The sequence below is a fragment of the Erythrolamprus reginae genome, chromosome 1 (genome assembly GCF_031021105.1).
Source record: "Erythrolamprus reginae isolate rEryReg1 chromosome 1, rEryReg1.hap1, whole genome shotgun sequence".
Taxonomy (NCBI): domain Eukaryota; kingdom Metazoa; phylum Chordata; class Lepidosauria; order Squamata; family Dipsadidae; genus Erythrolamprus; species Erythrolamprus reginae.
The window spans coordinates 389,216,027-389,234,150 of NC_091950.1; the positions used below are offsets into that span (position 1 = coordinate 389,216,027).

The 18,124-nt window shown below is 42.9% G+C and overlaps 1 protein-coding gene across 1 annotated transcript in view; it reads left to right on the forward strand.

Annotated features, from left to right (window-relative positions):
- ADCY3 (adenylate cyclase 3) overlaps positions 1-18,124 on the forward strand; it is a 127,163-nt gene that overhangs the window by 19,721 nt on the left and 89,318 nt on the right. The window lies entirely within an intron of this gene.

The following is an 18,124-nucleotide window of genomic DNA, read 5'->3' on the forward strand; positions in this document are numbered from 1 at the left end:
GCATAGGTCCAGAGGAACCAGATATTATTGAAGATTCCCCCCAGCCAGGATCCTCCCAGGCCTTTAGGGATTCTTCTGCCATTCCTGCTGATATTTCTAGTTTACCTCCTGAGTTCCAATCTATTTTTTCTGTGTTGTCCAAGGCCATTGATGCCAAACTCTCTACCATCAATGAGCTTCCCTTACCTCCTCCTCCTCCTCGTCCCTCCCGCCCCTTGGGTTCTTCCCCAGCGGTTAGAGCTCCTATTCAGGATGATTCAGATTCCTCTCAGGACGAATATGAGGATATGGAGGATGATGAGGATCCCTTTCAAGGCCTCTCAGATGATGAGGAATCCCAAATAAAGGTTCCTTCTCCAATTACTATTTTTCCTTCTCAATTGTTCAAATCTCTCCTCCTCAAAGCTAGAATTTCTACGGGATTAGCGGCCCAGGAGAAACAAGCCTCCACTTCCACTGATCCCCCGGAGGAGAATTTACCTTACTTCACAGAGGAACAGGAGGATAACGAGGTAATTCCTATGCCTAAATTGTTTAAAGATGCTTTACTTAAACAGTGGGATTTCCCAGCCTCGGGGCTTAATCCCTCCACCAAGGACAGAAAATTGTACAAACTTTCCTCTTCCTATGAAGAGCTCCTATCCTTTCCCAAACCGGATGAACCTGTCAAGATCCTTCATTCGGCAGCGGCTGTGCCAGGCGAAGCGGAGGAAGTCCTCCGCCCAGAGGACAAGCGGATTGAACGAATGCTCAAAAGAGGATTCACCGCAGATTCCTGGGCCATTAAAAGTTCTGCAGCGGCTTCCTTTTTCTCCAGAGCCATGCTTCTGTGGCTTCGCCAACTTCAACAGCATATTCCTCCCGATGACTTGAGAGGTCAACAAGACTTCAACAAGGTCTTTGCAGCTGCCCAGTACGTGGCTGATGCCACCTTGCAATCTACTAGATTTTCTGCTAAGTCTATTGCAGCTTCTACAACGGCAAGAAGACTCCTATGGATTCGCCCTTGGCAAGCGGGAGTACGCCAGAAGTGGCAGTTATCCCAGGGACCCTTAAAGCGCGACCTTCTTTTCGGTGATCTTCTGGATCCACTCCTCACGGAAACCACGGACAAGAAGAAAGTTTTGGGTCCAACCACCAAAAAGGCTACCAAAACGCAGTCCTTTCGTCGCCCAGGGCGCCAACAAGATCAAGCGGCTTCCTATCAGAGATCTCCAGGTCAGTATTCCCCCCGCTTTCGTTCCCAAGGTAGGAACTCCAGGGGCAGAGGTTTTCGCTTCCAAAGGGGAGCGTCCTCTAACAGGGCTTCAAAGAAACCTAGATGGTAATTTTTCCTCAATTCCCATAGGGGGTCGCCTAGCCCATTTCGCCTCTAATTGGCGTCTCACCTCCAAGGACCCCTGGGTCATTGACACTGTTCAAACAGGCCTTCTTTTAGAATTTATTTCTTCTCCCCCGAAACGTTTTATTTCCTGCCCTTCTCCCAGGTCCTCCTCAGATTGTAACCGTATGGAGGAGGCCATTTCCCACTTATTGTCCATCAGAGCCATTCAACCGGTTCCTTCCGGTCAGAAGGGCCTAGGTTTTTACTCCATCCTATTTATGGTTCCAAAGTCCTCCGGAGGTTGGAGAGCTATTTTGGATTTAAAGAAGCTGAACCTATTCATCAAATATAGGAAGTTTAAGATGCACTCCTTATCTTCTATTTTGGCCGCCATCCACACAGGAGATTTCATGGTCTCCTTAGACCTCACTGAGGCCTACCTCCACATTCCTATAGCCAAATGCCACAGAAAATTTTTACGTTTTTCCTTTCAAGGCAGGCATTTCCAGTATAGGGCGATGCCATTTGGCCTTTCCTCGGCCCCTCGGGTCTTTACAAAGCTCTTGGGGTCCCTGGCGGCCTATATCCGGGCGTCTCCCATCCACATTTTATGTTATCTTGATGATATTTTGATTCATGGGAACTCCCTAGAGAAGGTGAAAACAGACCTTTCTGTCACCATGTCAGTCCTTCAGGACCATGGATTTTCCATTAACTTTGATAAAAGTCATCTCCAACCTTCCACATCCATCTTACACCTGGGATCCATTATTAATTCAGAATCCTCCCAGGTTTTTCTCTCTCCCGAGAGAAAATTCAGTATAGGGGAGTTAATTTCTAACATTTTATCTAAATCTTCAGTATCCATAGTAACTCTGTCATCCCTTTTGGGGAAGATGGTGTCATGCATAGGCATCATTCCCTGGGCTCGCCTTCATGCTAGGGAACTCCAGTGGCTCCTATTACCCTTTCAGAGATCGGGGCACAGCAACTCAAATCGTCGCATTGTCATCCCACCAAGTGTTCGCAGATCCTTCAAGTGGTGGAAGTCTCCGGCCATGGACAAAGGATCCCCGTTCAGGTGCCCGGATCAATTTGTCATCACCACAGATGCCAGTCTATCGGGATGGGGCGCCCACGCCCAGGGGATGATAGCCCAGGGCACGTGGTCCCCGGAGGAAGCTTCCAGGCCAATCAATTGGCTAGAGTTAAGAGCCGTCTCCCTGGCTCTGAAGCATTTCTCTCCTCGCATTCCCAACCGGCACGTTCTCATTCTCACCGACAACATTGCCACAAAAAGCCATATCTGCAGACAGGGGGGCACGAGATCCAAGGCCCTCATGAGGGAGGCCCTCAAGTTAGGCCTTTGGGCGGAAAAACATCTTCGGTCGCTCCTAGCCGACCACATCTCGGGGAGCCTCAACGTCCAGGCGGATTGGCTATCTCGAGCAACGATAGACCCAGGAGAGTGGAACCTCCATCAAGATCTGTTCCATCAAATCAGCCTCAGATTCGGCCTACCAATTCTGGATCTCTTCGCGACCAGTGCAAACGCCCAACTCCCTCGCTTCTTTTCCAGATTTCCATCCCCGGGAGCGGAAGCAATCAATGCCCTCCGGAGTCCATGGCCTCCAGGCCTACTTTACGCATTTCCTCCAATTCCAATTCTCCCGGACGTGATTCACAAGGTCCTCACCGAGAGGGCTCGAGTAATCTTAATCGCCCCTCATTGGCCCCGCCGGCCCTGGTTCGCGGATCTCCAACAGTTGTCCGTCCAGGACCCTTGGCGACTCCCCGTTTCGGGGGATATGCTGCGGCAGGGGGCCTCATTCCATCCAGACCCGGAGTGGTTCCACCTCACCGCCTGGCTGTTATCAGGAGAGACTTAGAACTGCGTGGTCATGACCCCGATACAGTGGAGGTCATTTTAAAGGCCAGAAGGGGTTCGACCAATCGAATCTACGACCACACGTGGTCCAAGTTTCACCACTGGTGTCTACAGGAAGGCCTCTCTCCTCTGTGCATCCCCATACACAGAATCATTTCCTTCCTTATGCAAGGCTTCCATAAAGGACTTTCCACCAGCACCCTCCGGCGTCATCTGGCAGCCATTTCATCTGTCCTAGGGGGCCCCCGCAGACAGCCTCTCCGATCCTTCCCAGAGGTTCAGGAATTCCTCAAGGGCATAGCCAACCTCAGACCTTCCAAGGTCCACAGGTATCCATCCTGGGATTTGCCACGGGTTCTCCATTCCCTCACGCAGGCACCATACGAACCCCTGAAATCGGCGTCCCTCAGGTACCTATCCTTTAAGGTAGCATTCCTGGTGGCTATTACCTCTGCACGACGCATTTCGGAGCTGGCTGCCCTCTCAATCAGGCAGGACCTTTGTCAATTTCATCAGGACAAGGTAGTCTTGCGACTGGACCCCACCTTCTTACCCAAGGTCAGTTCCATGTTCCACAGAACTCAGGATATTGTCCTACCTTCCTTCTGCCTCCAACGAGACCATCCCTTGGCACTTAGATGGCACACCCTGGATCTTATTAGAGCGCTGAGAATCTATATCCAACGCACAGGACCCTTTCGGAGGTCAGAAGCACTGTTTATAGCCTATCACCCCAGAGTCATGGGTGCCAAAGTGTCTTCAACAGTAATAGGCCGTTGGATCAGAGGGACTATATCTAAGGCCTATGAATCGGCCTCCCTCTCAGTTCCAAGGAACATCACAGCGCATTCCACCAGGAGCGCAGCCACCTTGGCCGCTTGGGCGACTCAAGCCCCGTTGGAGGAGGTCTGCAAAGCAGCCACTTGGGCCTCGCCAAATTCCTTCATCAGGCACTACAAGATTGATGCTTACGCTTCAGCGGACGCTGCCTTCGGCAGAAGGGTACTCCAATCCGTTATCTCACACGATAGCAATCTAATCCCGCCCTAGGGACCATCTATTGGGTATGTCCCATGTGACTGCTGGACCCGCTCCTTCAGTACGGAGAATAGGCGTTGATTGCTCACCTGAACGCCTCTTCTCGTACGGTGAGCAGGTACAGCAGTCACTTCCCGCCCTTGTATGTGTCTTCTTTACCTTTCTATAATCCTTTTTCCTCTAACAATAAGAGTTGAACACTACAGAGCTTCACAGCTGAGCCTAGTCTATGGATTCGCGAATTCTGGGGAAGGGGCGGATCCGGCAAGCTTTTTTAACACTAGGCTCAGTTCCACCGGATTGGACGTGAGCAACCCATGTGACTGCTGTACCCGCTCACCGTACGAGAAGAGGCGTTCAGGTGAGCAATCAACGCCTATTCTCATCCAGGGAAATACTCTGCCCTCTTAATATTTTTCAAAACATTTCATTTATCCAGGAAAGGGGTGGGTGCTAACTTTTTACACAACTTCATAAAGTAAAAGAATTGAGAGATATTGTGTGTATACAGTATAACCTAGTTTAAAACTAGAAAATAATTTATAACTTTTAAAACAACAAAAACAAGCAATGGAATAATGAATGAGAGAAAACCTTTGGGAACAGATAGCAGTGCTAATATACACCGATAAAAAATAAATAAAGGGAACACTTAAAAATAGAATATAACTTCAAGAAAATCAAACTTCTGTGAAATCAAACTGTCCACTTAGGAAGCAACATTAATTGACAGCCAATTTCACATGCTGTTGTGCAAATGGAGTAGTTGTGCAAATGAAATATTCAATGAGAATATTTCATTCATTCAGATCTAGGATGTGTTATTTGAGTGTTCCCTTTATTTTTTGAGCAGTATATTTAAAATTATCCAATAGCCAAATGGAGCTGAAAGCATTTAAAACACAATTAAAATTAATCAAAGAAGAGAATAAAAGAAACGTTGACATACATAAATCTCTCTCCCATACTTCTATCAGCAACTGTTAACAGTGAGACCACCAGATAAATCAGATCTTCTACAGATTCATGCATGTGGAAGCAAGTCCTTTGTAGGTAAGGTCTAGCATCCTGAACTGTCTCTGGAAACAAACCAGTAGCTGTCAGTACGTTTAATAACAAGTAGTGATGGGTGAATCCAACGGTGTTCGGGTTCGGCAAATTCGGACGAACTTTACGCAAAATTCGGACAAAACCGAACCCGAACCTGAACGAAGAGATTCCGGGGGCGGAGCTTTGATGTCATGGGCAGGTTGCTAAGGACGCCAAGGTGATCACTTCCTGGATTCCATGGAATCCAGGAAGTGATCACCTTGGCGTCCTTAACAACCTGCCCGTGATGTCAAAGCTCCGAACTCTGAACACAACCCCGAACTTTGCCCGAAGTTTGAAAAAATTTCGGGTTCGTGTTCGGCATACCTAACACCGCAAAATTCGGTACGGACCCGAGGTGTGCGGGTTCAGTTCACCCATCACTAATAACAAGACTCATGCAATACTGTTAGAAAAACACACACTAGAAGAATTTTTGTGCTGTGCCATTTCTAATAGTGTATAAGACCAGCTTCCTGCAATGAGAACTGGTGAAACATAATGGAATGGAATCTAATGGAATTACAAGTGTTTAGGTTTAATGGCAATTCAAGTTGAGAGTTGTCTGTTATTAGTCAAAATGACACACCTGCTATGGCTGATTTTGAGAGATGAAAGAATAGAAAATCATTTCTTCATAATATGTTATAGTTGTTATAGTGCTTCTACATGGGGAAGGCACTTACAAGATTTTTTTACAGCACAAGTTCAAATGATTTCCCCAGACTTAAGTACAATTCACTTTGTTGCTGGCTGAGGGACTATTATTCTACTGGTTGTAAGCTGATTTATGACCATAATAAAGATTTGATTTGATTCGGGCTCCACTGCTTCAATAGGCAAAATGTGTTGCAGTCCAGTCTTGAGACTAAAGATTTTCCAGTGAAAGAAATAATAGAAACCAGGCTTTCATTTTATGAATGGCAGCAGCAAAAAAAAATGTATTTTAAGGAAGGAGGATGCTGATGGTTGGAGGAGTAAAAGGCATGTATAGAGTTGTCTGAGAAAATATTAATGAACTGTATGAGATGACATGGTTTGGACTAAACTTAAAGACAGGAATTTGCTGGTCTGGAGGTCCTTATTTTTCATCATCTTGTATAAATTTTTCACTGCCTTCTTGCTTCTCCAGCACACTGTCCATTCTATCTTTTGTTGAACTCATGAAAATGAAATGATATATATGGCAATCATCAATTGTCAATTTTTCTAAGCATGTTGTTTGTCTCAGTTTCCACCCATTGCTTCTTATTCAACTCTCATGTGCTTTGAAGAATAGTTTGACCCTTTCTTCTTTGTGGCAACCCCTGAGATATTGGGACACTGCTATATGTCTCCTCTAATCCTTCCTTTCATTAAACTAGCCCTGCCCAGTTCTTGCAACCATTCTTTATATGTTTTAGCCTCCAGTCCCCTAATCATCTTTGTGGCTCTTCTCTGCACTTTTTTTTTCTAGAGTCTCAATATCCTTTTTGTATTGTGGCAACCAAACCTGAATGCAGTATTCCAAGTGAGGCCTTACCAAGGCATTATAAAGTGGTATTAACACATGATGTGATCTTGATTCTATCCGTGTTAATGCAGCCTAGAACAGGTAATGCAGCCTAGAACCTAGCAACCAATCATAAAGAGTCATTATCCCTGGCCCTTCTTTTTAATGTATCTCAACTTGTGTTAGTCAAAGAATACTCTTAAAGACTAATTTATGACCTCACATGGCATACACTTCTCTAATACTGATGGATGTTATTATTGGCTATGTAATGCTGTTTTTAAGTGATATATGGATGTGTACAATATACAGTGTTTCCTTGACTTTTGCGGGGGATGCGTTCCGGGACCGCCCGCGAAAGTCGAATTTCCGCAAAGTAGAGATGTGGAAGTAAATACACTAATTTTGGCCATGAACAGTATCACAAGCCTTCCCTTAACACTTTAAGCCCCTAAATTGCGATTTCCCATTCCTTTAGCAACCATTTAGATTATTACTCACCATGTTGATTTATTAAAGTTTATTAAAAAAAAAATTATTAAAGGCGGACAAAAATTTGGCAATGACATATGATGTCATCGGGCAGAAGAAACCATGGTATAGGGAAAAAACCACGAAGTATTTTTTTAATTAATATTTTTGAAAAAACGTGGTATAGACTTTTCGCGAAGTTCGAACCCGTGAAAATCGAGGGAACACTGTACATGCTTATACAGTGGCTAGATTTACTTAAGTTGAGTAAATAGATGATATAAAAATGAAGCTTTTATACATTTACATTAATCAACAAGTGAGAGTTTACAACTGAAGCAAAGAGGTACTCTGCTCCCAATTTGAAATGCCTCTGGGTGACCCAGATCTTATAGTGACTATCTTGCAAGCTGCTTTTTGTTTTTTTCTGTGTTGATCATTTTGATGGTACAGGAAGTACCTAGCCAGGAAAACCTTGGCAACGCAGCATGCCCCAGATGGAAAAAAAGAGGAACATAATGTTCAGAAATAAACATTGTTTGCTGAACCACTTTATTATTATTATAATTGTTATACAAACCTTTGGAAAGTTCTCTCTAGGGAGGTAATATTAATAGCCTGGGTGTATTAGCAAAGATGGCAGTTGAGGAGTGAGCAAAAGAGACAAGGATCAGATCTGTCTGTTTGATTGCCTGATCCCAAAGTTAATTACAGTGTTCCCTCGATTTTCGCGGGTTCGAACTTCGTGAATAGCCTATACCACGGTTTTTCAAAAAATATTAATTAAAAAATACTTCACGGTTTTTTCCCTATACCACGGTTTTTCCCACCCAATGACGTCATATGCCATCACCAAACTAATAATTTTTGTAAATAAATAACAAAAAAAATGATTATTGTTAATAAATAATTATGTTTATAAATATCAGGATCACTAAGTGTCTTATTCAATGGTGAGTACCAGTAATAATGGTGAGTAAATGGTTGTTAAGGGAATAGGAAATGGTAATTAAGGGGTTTAAAGTGTTAAGGGAAGGCTTGTGATACTGTCCATAGCCAAAAATGGTGTATTTACTTCCGCATCCCTACTTCGCGGAAATTCAACTTTCGCGGGCTGTCTCGGAACGCATCCCCAGCGGAAATCGAGGGAACACTGTACACCGCTTGCTTCCTCCTTCCATTCTTCTCCCCAGATTAGCTGCAAGCTACAGATGTTCTAAGGATTTGAAACCTGCAAATTCCACAATAAAGTGAATAGAGCAACCTGCTCCTCCCAAGGCTGAGGGTGTAGACCAGGGGTCTCCAACCATGGGAACTTTTAAGACTTGTGGACTTCAACTCCCAGAATTTCTCAGCCAGCAAAGTTGTCTGAGGAATTTTGGGAGTTGAAGTCCAAAAAACATAAAGTTCCCAAGTTGAAGACCCCTTGTGTAGATGATGCTTGTATACCTGACATACTGCAACAAACCTCACAATAAAAACTCTCAATGGCTATTGCATAATGATTTCATGAGGTCACTCATATGATTAACATTCCGGATTAATGAATTTCAGCCATTAAACCCATGCCATGGGACAAAAGGACATAGTAAAGTTCATCAGGAAAAAACTGTGCTGATCCCTGTTCTAAGGTATATTTAATAAACTGTGGGAAATATCAGGGGAATTCCCAGTTTGATACCAGGGTAGCCTTGTTTATATTTACACTGTCAGCACATACTACCTTAATGTCTATAAGCTCTGTACTAAGGAAAACTAGAACTGCAATTCTCTGAGAGTCAGAGAGGGATTTCGGTTAAAATCTTTCATGCTCTTCCATAGGATAACTATGAGATTTAATGTGCTCTGCAATCACTGAACAAATGGGATTTAATTAAAAAAAAACACCTATAGACAGTGTTCCCTCTAATTTTTTTTGGGGGGGGGGGTTGGCGGAAAAGTATAGTGTCTGAGCGGCAGTCCCTTCGGGACTGGGTGGCACAGAAATAATAAACAAACAAACAAACAAACAAATAAATAAATAAAAAACCCACCCTGTTTTGCCTCAGAGAATTTCAAAATAAAATACTGTACTGTACTGTGTGTCTATAACAGTGAGCTCATAATAGGGCAACTCTATCAATATCAAAATGCCACTTAAATAGTTGAGCTAGTTTCAAACTAGATTTTGATTTTCTTTCTCTCTTCCTTACTCCCATTCTTTTTCTTTCTCTTTTCCTTCCTCTCTTTTTTCTATCTGTTTCTCTCTCTTCCTCTCTTCCTCTCTCTCTCCTTCCCTCTCACTCTTTCCCTCTCGGCTTCTGGGCAGGTTTGGAAAACTCTGAGTTGATGATGATTTTTAAGTGAGCGATTGCTCACTGCTCAGCTTAGAGGGAACTATGCCTATAGACTCATGGTAAAGTATGATATAATTGAATGAATCATTTTACATGCTCAGAGGCATGATAGCAGTGTTTCCGGGTGTGTCACAAATAAGAGGGAGTCAAGCTATTCTCAAAAGCACTGGAGAATAGGACAAGAAGCAAAGGTTGGAAACTAATCAAGGAGTGAAACAACCTAGAACTAAGGAGAAATTTCTTGACAGTTAGAACAATTAACCAGTGGAACAACTTGCCTCCAGAAGTTGTGAATTCTTTATCAGTGAAAAGTTTTAAGAAGACATTGGATAAGCATTTGTCTGAAATAGTATAGGGTTTCCTGCCTAAGCAGGGGGTTGGACTAGAAGACCTCCAAAGTCCCTTCCAACTCTATTATTCTATTTCTATTATTTCTAATTCTATTATTTCTAATTCTATTCTATTCTATTTTTAAACCACACTGAAACTGTTCTAGGTAGGTCATCAATGATAAACAGTTAATTGATGCCTAAATCACATTGTTTCCCCAGAAAAACTCATTGCTGTGTAGCTTAAAATTCTGCCACTTTTGCTTCACAGATTTCATAACTTTTTGGGTAAGAGGCTTCCTTGCTTGTTCAGTCCAATGGTATTCAGAGGAATTTATGTCTCTACAGATAGTCCCTCACTTACAAGAATACATTTACTGATTGTTCAAAGTTACAATGGCACTGAAAAAAAAAAGACATATGACCAGTGGGTGAGTTACTCTATCTTTGCCACCAGTTTGCATTGTGGCATTTGGGTGTACACGTCCCCTCGTGCAATTTTGCTTCCATGCATGCTCAGTAGCTGGAATTGGCCCGAAACACAGCAAAGGAGCTGATCAGCTGTGCTTTGAGCAAAGAAATAAAAGTCAGTATTAACCGGGGACAGGTGGGAGGGTCCTTTTTCAAGCAGTGAAAGAAGAAAAAAGATGGCTGCGCCCACGGAGCAGCACCAACCGAAACGGATCTGTGATATCACCAGCGAGTGGTTGTTGGTCAGGAGATTTGGTCCGAACCGGGAGGAACCCACCCTGCATATAATAATAATAATAATAATAATAATAATAATAATAATAATAATAATAATATTACTATTATTATTATTATTAGTAGTAGTAGTAGTAGTAGTACTGTAGTATTAATTAGACTTGTATGCCGCCCCTCTCCGAAGACTCGGGGCAGCTCACAACATAACAGCAATACAATATAAATACAAATCTAATGTTAAAAAAAATTAAAAACTAATTTTAAAATACATTGTTATAAAAACCTTATCTGCTACACCATCATACACACTCAGTCCGACTGAACATAAACTATTAAAGGTCAGCTTAAAAAGGAGGGGGGGAGATTAATCCCCCCATGCCTGGCAGCAAAGGTGAGTCTTCAACATTTTACGGAAGGCGAGGAGGGTAGGGGCAGTTCGATTCTCCAGGGGGAGTTGATTCCAGAGGGTCGGGGCCGCCACAGAGAAGGCTCTTCCCCTGGGTCCTGCTAGACGGCATTGTTTTGTCGACGGGACCTGGAGAAGGCCAACTCTCTGGGACCTAATCGGCCGCTGGGATTCGTGCGGCAGAAGGTACTCTGGTCTGATGCCATTTTTCACTTCCATGACCATTGCAACATCCCTATGGTCACAGGATCAAAACTCAGATGCTTGGCAACTGATTCATATTTATGATGATTGCAGTGTTCCAGGATCATATGGTCACCTTTGGTGACCTTCTGACGTGCAAAGTCAAATGTGGAAGCCAGATTCACTTAACAACCGTGTTACTAACCTAACAACTGCAGTGATTCACTTAATAACTGTGGCACGAAAGGTTGTAAAATGGGGCAAACAAATGTCCCTCACTTGTCAACATAAATCTTTGGGTCCGTGGTGGTCATAAGGGAAAGACTACCTGTATTACCGTTTATGTTACATGAATGTTATATGTTTGGAATGATCAGCCATGCTGGTCTTTCTTTCCCTTTGTGTTGCTTCTCTGCTGTTGAGGTTTGTTTGTTTTGAGACACTTTGTCTCCCTGCCCTCTTTAAAGCTAATTGCTTGTGTTTAACACAGGCAACTGAAGCCCTGAACTGTCTCCGCAGGGAACTATCTACCTCCTGAGTCAAAAGGATGCACAATAATAACATGCAAAGCTAGTGGATGATTTTAGGCCTCCTGTGCTCCAAATCTTCCATAGGAACAAGACCTTTTGATTTCCTCCCATGTCATGTGATTCTTCTGACAGGTATTTATTTGATAGAAAGAGGGGAACTGGGGTCTGGGAGCTGATGTTTTCTCAGTCTTTCCAAATCACAATAGAAGAGAGTTCACTGCAGGCATCTTAATGTTGTTTTTTTCATGCTATATTTGCATATATGCTTTACAGAGCGTAAACTGATTTTGCAGCTTTGAGTTGCTGCATGAAGAGTTTCTATCTGGGATTCTAGATCAGTGTTTCCCAAAATTGGCAACTTGAAGATATTGGGACTTCAAATAATAATAATAATAATAATAATAATAATAATAATAATAATAATAATAATAAGCAAAACTACTGTGGGACTTCCGACTTCCGACTGACCGAATTCTGAAGCATAACATACCAGACATTGTGATCGTGGAGAAAAAGAAAGTATTGATCATCGACATCGCAATCCCAGGAGACAGCAGAATTGAGGAGAAGCAGCTAGAGAAATTAGTGAAATACGAAGATCTAAAAATCAAGCTGCAACAACTCTGGCATAAGCCAGCGAAAGTGGTCCCAGTGGTACTTGGCACGCTGGGCGCAGTACCAAAGGATCTCAGTGGACATTTGAAAACCATCGGAATTGACAAAATCTCTATCTGTCAATTGCAAAAGGTCGCTTTACTGGGATTGGCAAACATAATTCGCCGCTACATCACGGAGTCCTAGGTGCTTGGTAAGCGCCCGACTGGTGGTGAAATACGAAATCCAGCATAGTGATCTCGTTTGCTGTGTTGTACTGACATAATAATAATAATAATAATAATAATAATAATAATAATAATAATTTATTAGATTTGTGTGCCGCCCCTCTCCGAAGACTCGGGGCGGCTCACAACAGTAATAAGAAACAGTGTAATAATGGAACAAATCTAATAATAAAAAATATATAAAAACCCCAACAATTAAAAACCATACAGCAGATACATACCAAACATGAAATATAAAAAGCCTGGGGGAGATGTCTTAGTTCCCCCATGCCTGGCGATACAGGTGGGTCTTGAGTAACTTGCGAAAGACAAGGAGGGTGGGGGCCGTTCTAATCTCCGGGGGAAGTTGGTTCCAGAGGGCCGGGGCCGCCACAGAGAAGGCTCTTCCCCTGGGGCCCGCCAAACGACATTGTTTGGTCGACGGGACCCAGAGAAGGCCAACTCTGTGGGACCTTATCGGCCGCTGGGATGCGAATGCTGGCTGGGGAATTCTGTGAGTTGAAGTCCAGATATCTTCAAGTTGTCAAGTTTGGGAAACACTGTTCTAGATACCTGTGCTCTGCTCTCAAGATACTTCATTCCATTCAGCTTCCTTGTTCTCAAACACAGATGTTCACGGATGTTGTGTACACATACACAGATGTTCAGCAAGTTGTGTCCCCCCTACGTCAGTCTGTTTAGAGGGTTCCTTGTTATTTTTCTAAATATTATTTCAGCGATCTTAGGAATATCCTCTTGTAACTGGATAGTACTATTTGGAATACATAAAGCTGGGCATGCCAAGAATATGTTGGTTATTTTTGTATAGTACATTTACCATATTGGATTGAAAGTTCTCTGATACCGGTAGCAATAAAAAAGAATTGAAAATGAAGACCCCATCCTTCCCCATTCTATATCTGCCCCATATACATATACATGGATACAGTGGGGGGGAAACTATTTAGTCAGACACCAATTGTGCAAGTTCTCCCACTTAAAAAGATGAGAGAGGCCTGTAATTGACATCATAGGTGGACCTCAACTGTTAGAGACAATATGAGAAAACACATCCAGAAAATCACATTGTCTGATTTTTAACAAATTTATTTGCAAATTATGGTAGAAAATAAGTATTTGGTCAATAACAAAAGTTAATCTCAGTATTTAGTTATATATCCTTTGTTGCAAGAATTACTCCTCATGAGTAATTTGGATGACCACCTCTTCTCCTGCCTTTTCTCTGCTCTGTGTGTTCTTGGATCAGGTGCAGAAAGCAGTTAATAATAATAATAATAATAATAATAATAATAATAATAATAATTTATTGGATTTGTATGCAGCCCCTCTCCGTAGACTCGGGGCAGCTAACAACAATGATAAAAACAGCATGTGACAATCCAATAATAAAACAACTAAAAAACCTTATTATAAAACCAAACATACACACAGACATACCATGCATAACTTGTAATGACCTAGGGGGAAGGAATATCTCAACTTCCTCATGCCTGGCGGTATAAATGAGTCTTGAGTAGTTTACGAAAGACAGGGAATATGGGGGCAGTTCTAATCTCCGGGGGGAGCTGGTTCCAGAGGGCCGGGGCCGCCACAGAGAAGGCTCTTCCCCTGGGGCCCGCCAAACGACATTGTTTAGTCGACGGGACCCGGAGAAGGCCAACTCTGTGGGACATTATCAGTTGCTGGGATTCGTGCGGTAGCAGGCAGTTCCGGAGGTAGTCTGGTCCAAAGCCATGTAGGGCTTTAAAGGTCATGACCAACACTTTGAATTGTGACCGGAAACCGATCAGCAGCCAATGTTCCTCTTCCTCATCACCAACTGGTTGCAGCTACATGCTTTCCTCACCTGAAGCCTCAGGGCTGTCCTGCTATGGTTGTGCTTCAGCCAAAACCTTCTTAGATGGCTGCTTGGAGCCACTGACCAACTCCCTTTCAGATGTGCTTGGGACTGGTTCATCGTCCTCCAAGCTGACATCTGCAGTGGGATCTAGGCAGTGAAAGGCCACACTTACCTTTCCCTAGTAGATCAGTCCCGGAGGTCAGGGTGGGTGCGCACCGGGCCATGCACCTCTGTGCGAGAATTTTTTTCCACACATGTGCAAAAGCAAAAAAATCCAGCGAAAATTGTAAAAATCTCACGTGAGGACATTCGCATGAGTGCGATTTCAGCTATTTTTGTTGATTTCTTTGCTTCCGTGCATGCGCAAGAACAAAGAAAGGCCGAAAATCAATGAAAATCAATGATTTTTCCCTATTTCTTTTTCCCCACACATGTACAGGAAGAAAGTCTTACATGGGGGGCCATGGGGGGGGACACGCAGATGTACATTAATCACTATTTCCACTAAAGCAGTGTTTCCCAACCTTGGCAACTTGAAGATATTTGGACTTCAACTCCCAGAATTCCCCAGCCAGCATTTGCTGGCTGGGGAATTCTGGGAGTTGAAGTCCAAATATCTCCAAGTTGCCAAGGTTGGGAAACACTGCACTAAAGGATCGGGAGATCCAAGGCGTACCGGGGGCATCTAGGGATCTGAGGGAGTCATCACACTAAACTCCTTTTTGCACAGACTCAAAAGATTTTCTAAGATTTAGGTCTCAGAAGATTTCTGTGATTTTTAATTTACAATAATTATTCCTTTTAAAAATCGAGTGTAATGGGGGTCAGCCTTTCTTCTCAGAATATAGTATAACATGCTGGTTTATTCCATACTGCTCATTCCCAGATTAATGTGCTGGATTAAAGTGGTTTGAATTCAGGTCTCACTTGAACAAAATGATCTCTGTATGCCCAACCCATCTCCCGACACCCCTGCAGGCAAGGTAAGGACCTGGCCGGCCGCTCGCAGCAGGGCAGGCGGGAGTGGGTGGTGGTGGGGAGCCGCTGCCGCAAGAGGCACCGGGGGCAGGAATGGCAAAAGGCGGCTGGCGGCTGCAGGCTGCCGCTGCTGCGAGAGCATCAGGGGCGGGCAGGGCAAAAGGCGGCAGGGAGCCGCCATGAAAGGTGCACGGGTGGGAGAGCAAACGGTGGCGAGCAGGGCGAACAGCAGCAGCAAGTGGCCACTTACCCCTTTTAAGGCTATTTCCGGGGGGGTTTCGCTTCTGGGCATGTGCAGAAGAAACCCCCCCCCCCAGAAATCTTATCATCACGCGAGATTAGGCTTCTGCGCATGCTGAATCTCATGTGGGGGGCGTGCGCCTGCAGGGCGCCAGGGCGCACAGGGGTGGGGGCATGCGCTATCAGCCCGTTCCAGTAGGGCTGGGAATGGTAGCCCGCCCCTGGCCTAATCTCTTTTTCTGGTTATTGCAGTGAGAACGAGGGGAGACTTTAATGGGTGCTACTTTTATTTCTAAAAGGAAGATGGAATGTAAATGAAAAATAAATTAAAACATTCATACATGCACACACATATAGTACTCTGATTCACACTGTATAGATTTATTTTTCAAAAAATTGGATGTTGTGTTCATTAAGACAGTCTGTTCATTTTTTTATTTTACTTTGATCTTTCTTAAAAAATAGAAGTTGGTAGTTAATGTCCTTGGCTCTTTCTGATTCGCATCTCAAGGTCATTTTCTTTTGTCTTCTAATTTGTTTTTCACAGCAAGTCAATATTACAGTAGGAAGGCTGGCCTTAATTACTACATAGATGAAAATGCAATAAAGTCCAGCATCCTGCTTTTCAGAGTGGCCTATCAGAGCATCAGAATAATAGTATTTTTTTATGATTGTTTTTAGCATCGACATTCATTTGGAGAGATATAGTCCTTCTAAGCATAGAGGGTCCATATATATCATCAGCAAAGGTCATCGGCACATCTTCCTTCCTTCATTATATAATGTACAAAATTGCCCCTTGTAAGAAATACTAGAATACTCTGGAATATATCCAACTGTTTTCTGTTCCAGAATACTTATTTAGGAAAATCCTGGTGGAATGACTGGATTGGTAGAGTCAGGAAGACAAAGGAAACAGGACATCCTGGGAATATTCACTTTCACTTTTCATATCTTAATACATATTTGTTTCATCTCCTTATTTGTTTCATCTTCTTATAAAAGAAAAATAACCGGGGTGACGCAGTAGTTAGAGTGCAGCACTGCAGGCTACAGCTAGCTAACTGCTAGCTGTAGTTCAGCAGTTCAAATCTCACCACCAGCTCAAAGTTGACTCAGCCTTCCCTCCTTCTGAGGTGGGTAAAATGAGGGCCCAGATTGTTGGGAGCAAGATGCTGATTCTGTAAACTGCTTAGAGAGGGTTGTAAAAGCACTATGAAGCGGTATATAAGTCTAAATGCTATTGCTATAAAACCATTTACCTTAGTGGTCATCCTCACAATAAGATATGCAAACAAAAAAAATCTAGAATAAAACTAAAATGTTATACAACTAGACTGAAGTCAGGCATTCAATCATAAACGTTCAGAAGGCCAAAGTTTAACTAGATTAAACAAAGTGACAATGCATTATAGTATTTTTATGATTCCTTTAGTAGCTTGAGCTGTAGCAATAAGACATGAGATATAATGGAGGCCACTGATGGATCTGGACAATTGGAGGCTAGGTTGAAATCTTCTCAGTTATGGAACTCTTTGCTCATTCATTCATTCATTCATTCATTCGTTTGTTTGTTTATTTGTTTATTTGATTTGTATGCCACCCTTCTCTGAGGACTCGGGGCAGCTCACAACATGTCAAAAGCAATATACTATATACATATCTAAAAATCCAATTAATATACTAAAAAACTTTTAAAAACTCTAATAAAATCATTCATTTCCATTCACACAGCAAAAGATATACTCGTCAGCCAGGGGGTCTAATGGCCCCAAGCCTGGCGGCATAAATAGGTCTTTAAGCTTTTACGGAAGGCGAGGAGGGTGGAGGCAGTGCGAAACTCTGGGGGAAGAGCTGATTCCAGAGGGCCGGGGGCCCCCACAGAGAAGGGTCTTCTCATTTGTCATGCTGTCATTGAATCATGTATGAACTCAGTCACTGAGATTTCTAAACCATGATTTATAGTTTATTTGTGAACCCAGATAATTATGGCTTAATCTTGAAACTATTATTAAACAAAACGATAGTTTAACATGATTTATTTGAGTTTAGTGATGGGTGACTTTGAGCTAACTAGTCTTTCTGAACCTAACTTAGTGCCTTTAATAAAGGCAGAGCTTCTAGTGTACTTGAAAAGCTCTTGAAAATTCAGGAAACTATTCAGAGATGTAACTGCCTTGAAAATGGGCCACATGGAACTGTACAGCATAGTCACGTCATCAGGAGTTGAACAGAAGAAATGTTTTATGATATTTTGTATGATAATTTTTATGTCATAAAATGTTTGACAAAGTTTGCCAATTTTTAATTCCACAGGAGTTATGGATCTGGATACTGGACACATTCTGTAAGTTAGCCCATTTGAAGTACTTCGGTTCAAAAAATGTTGCCCTATGATGAACTGTTTCACCCAGTTAAAGGTTACAGACATGT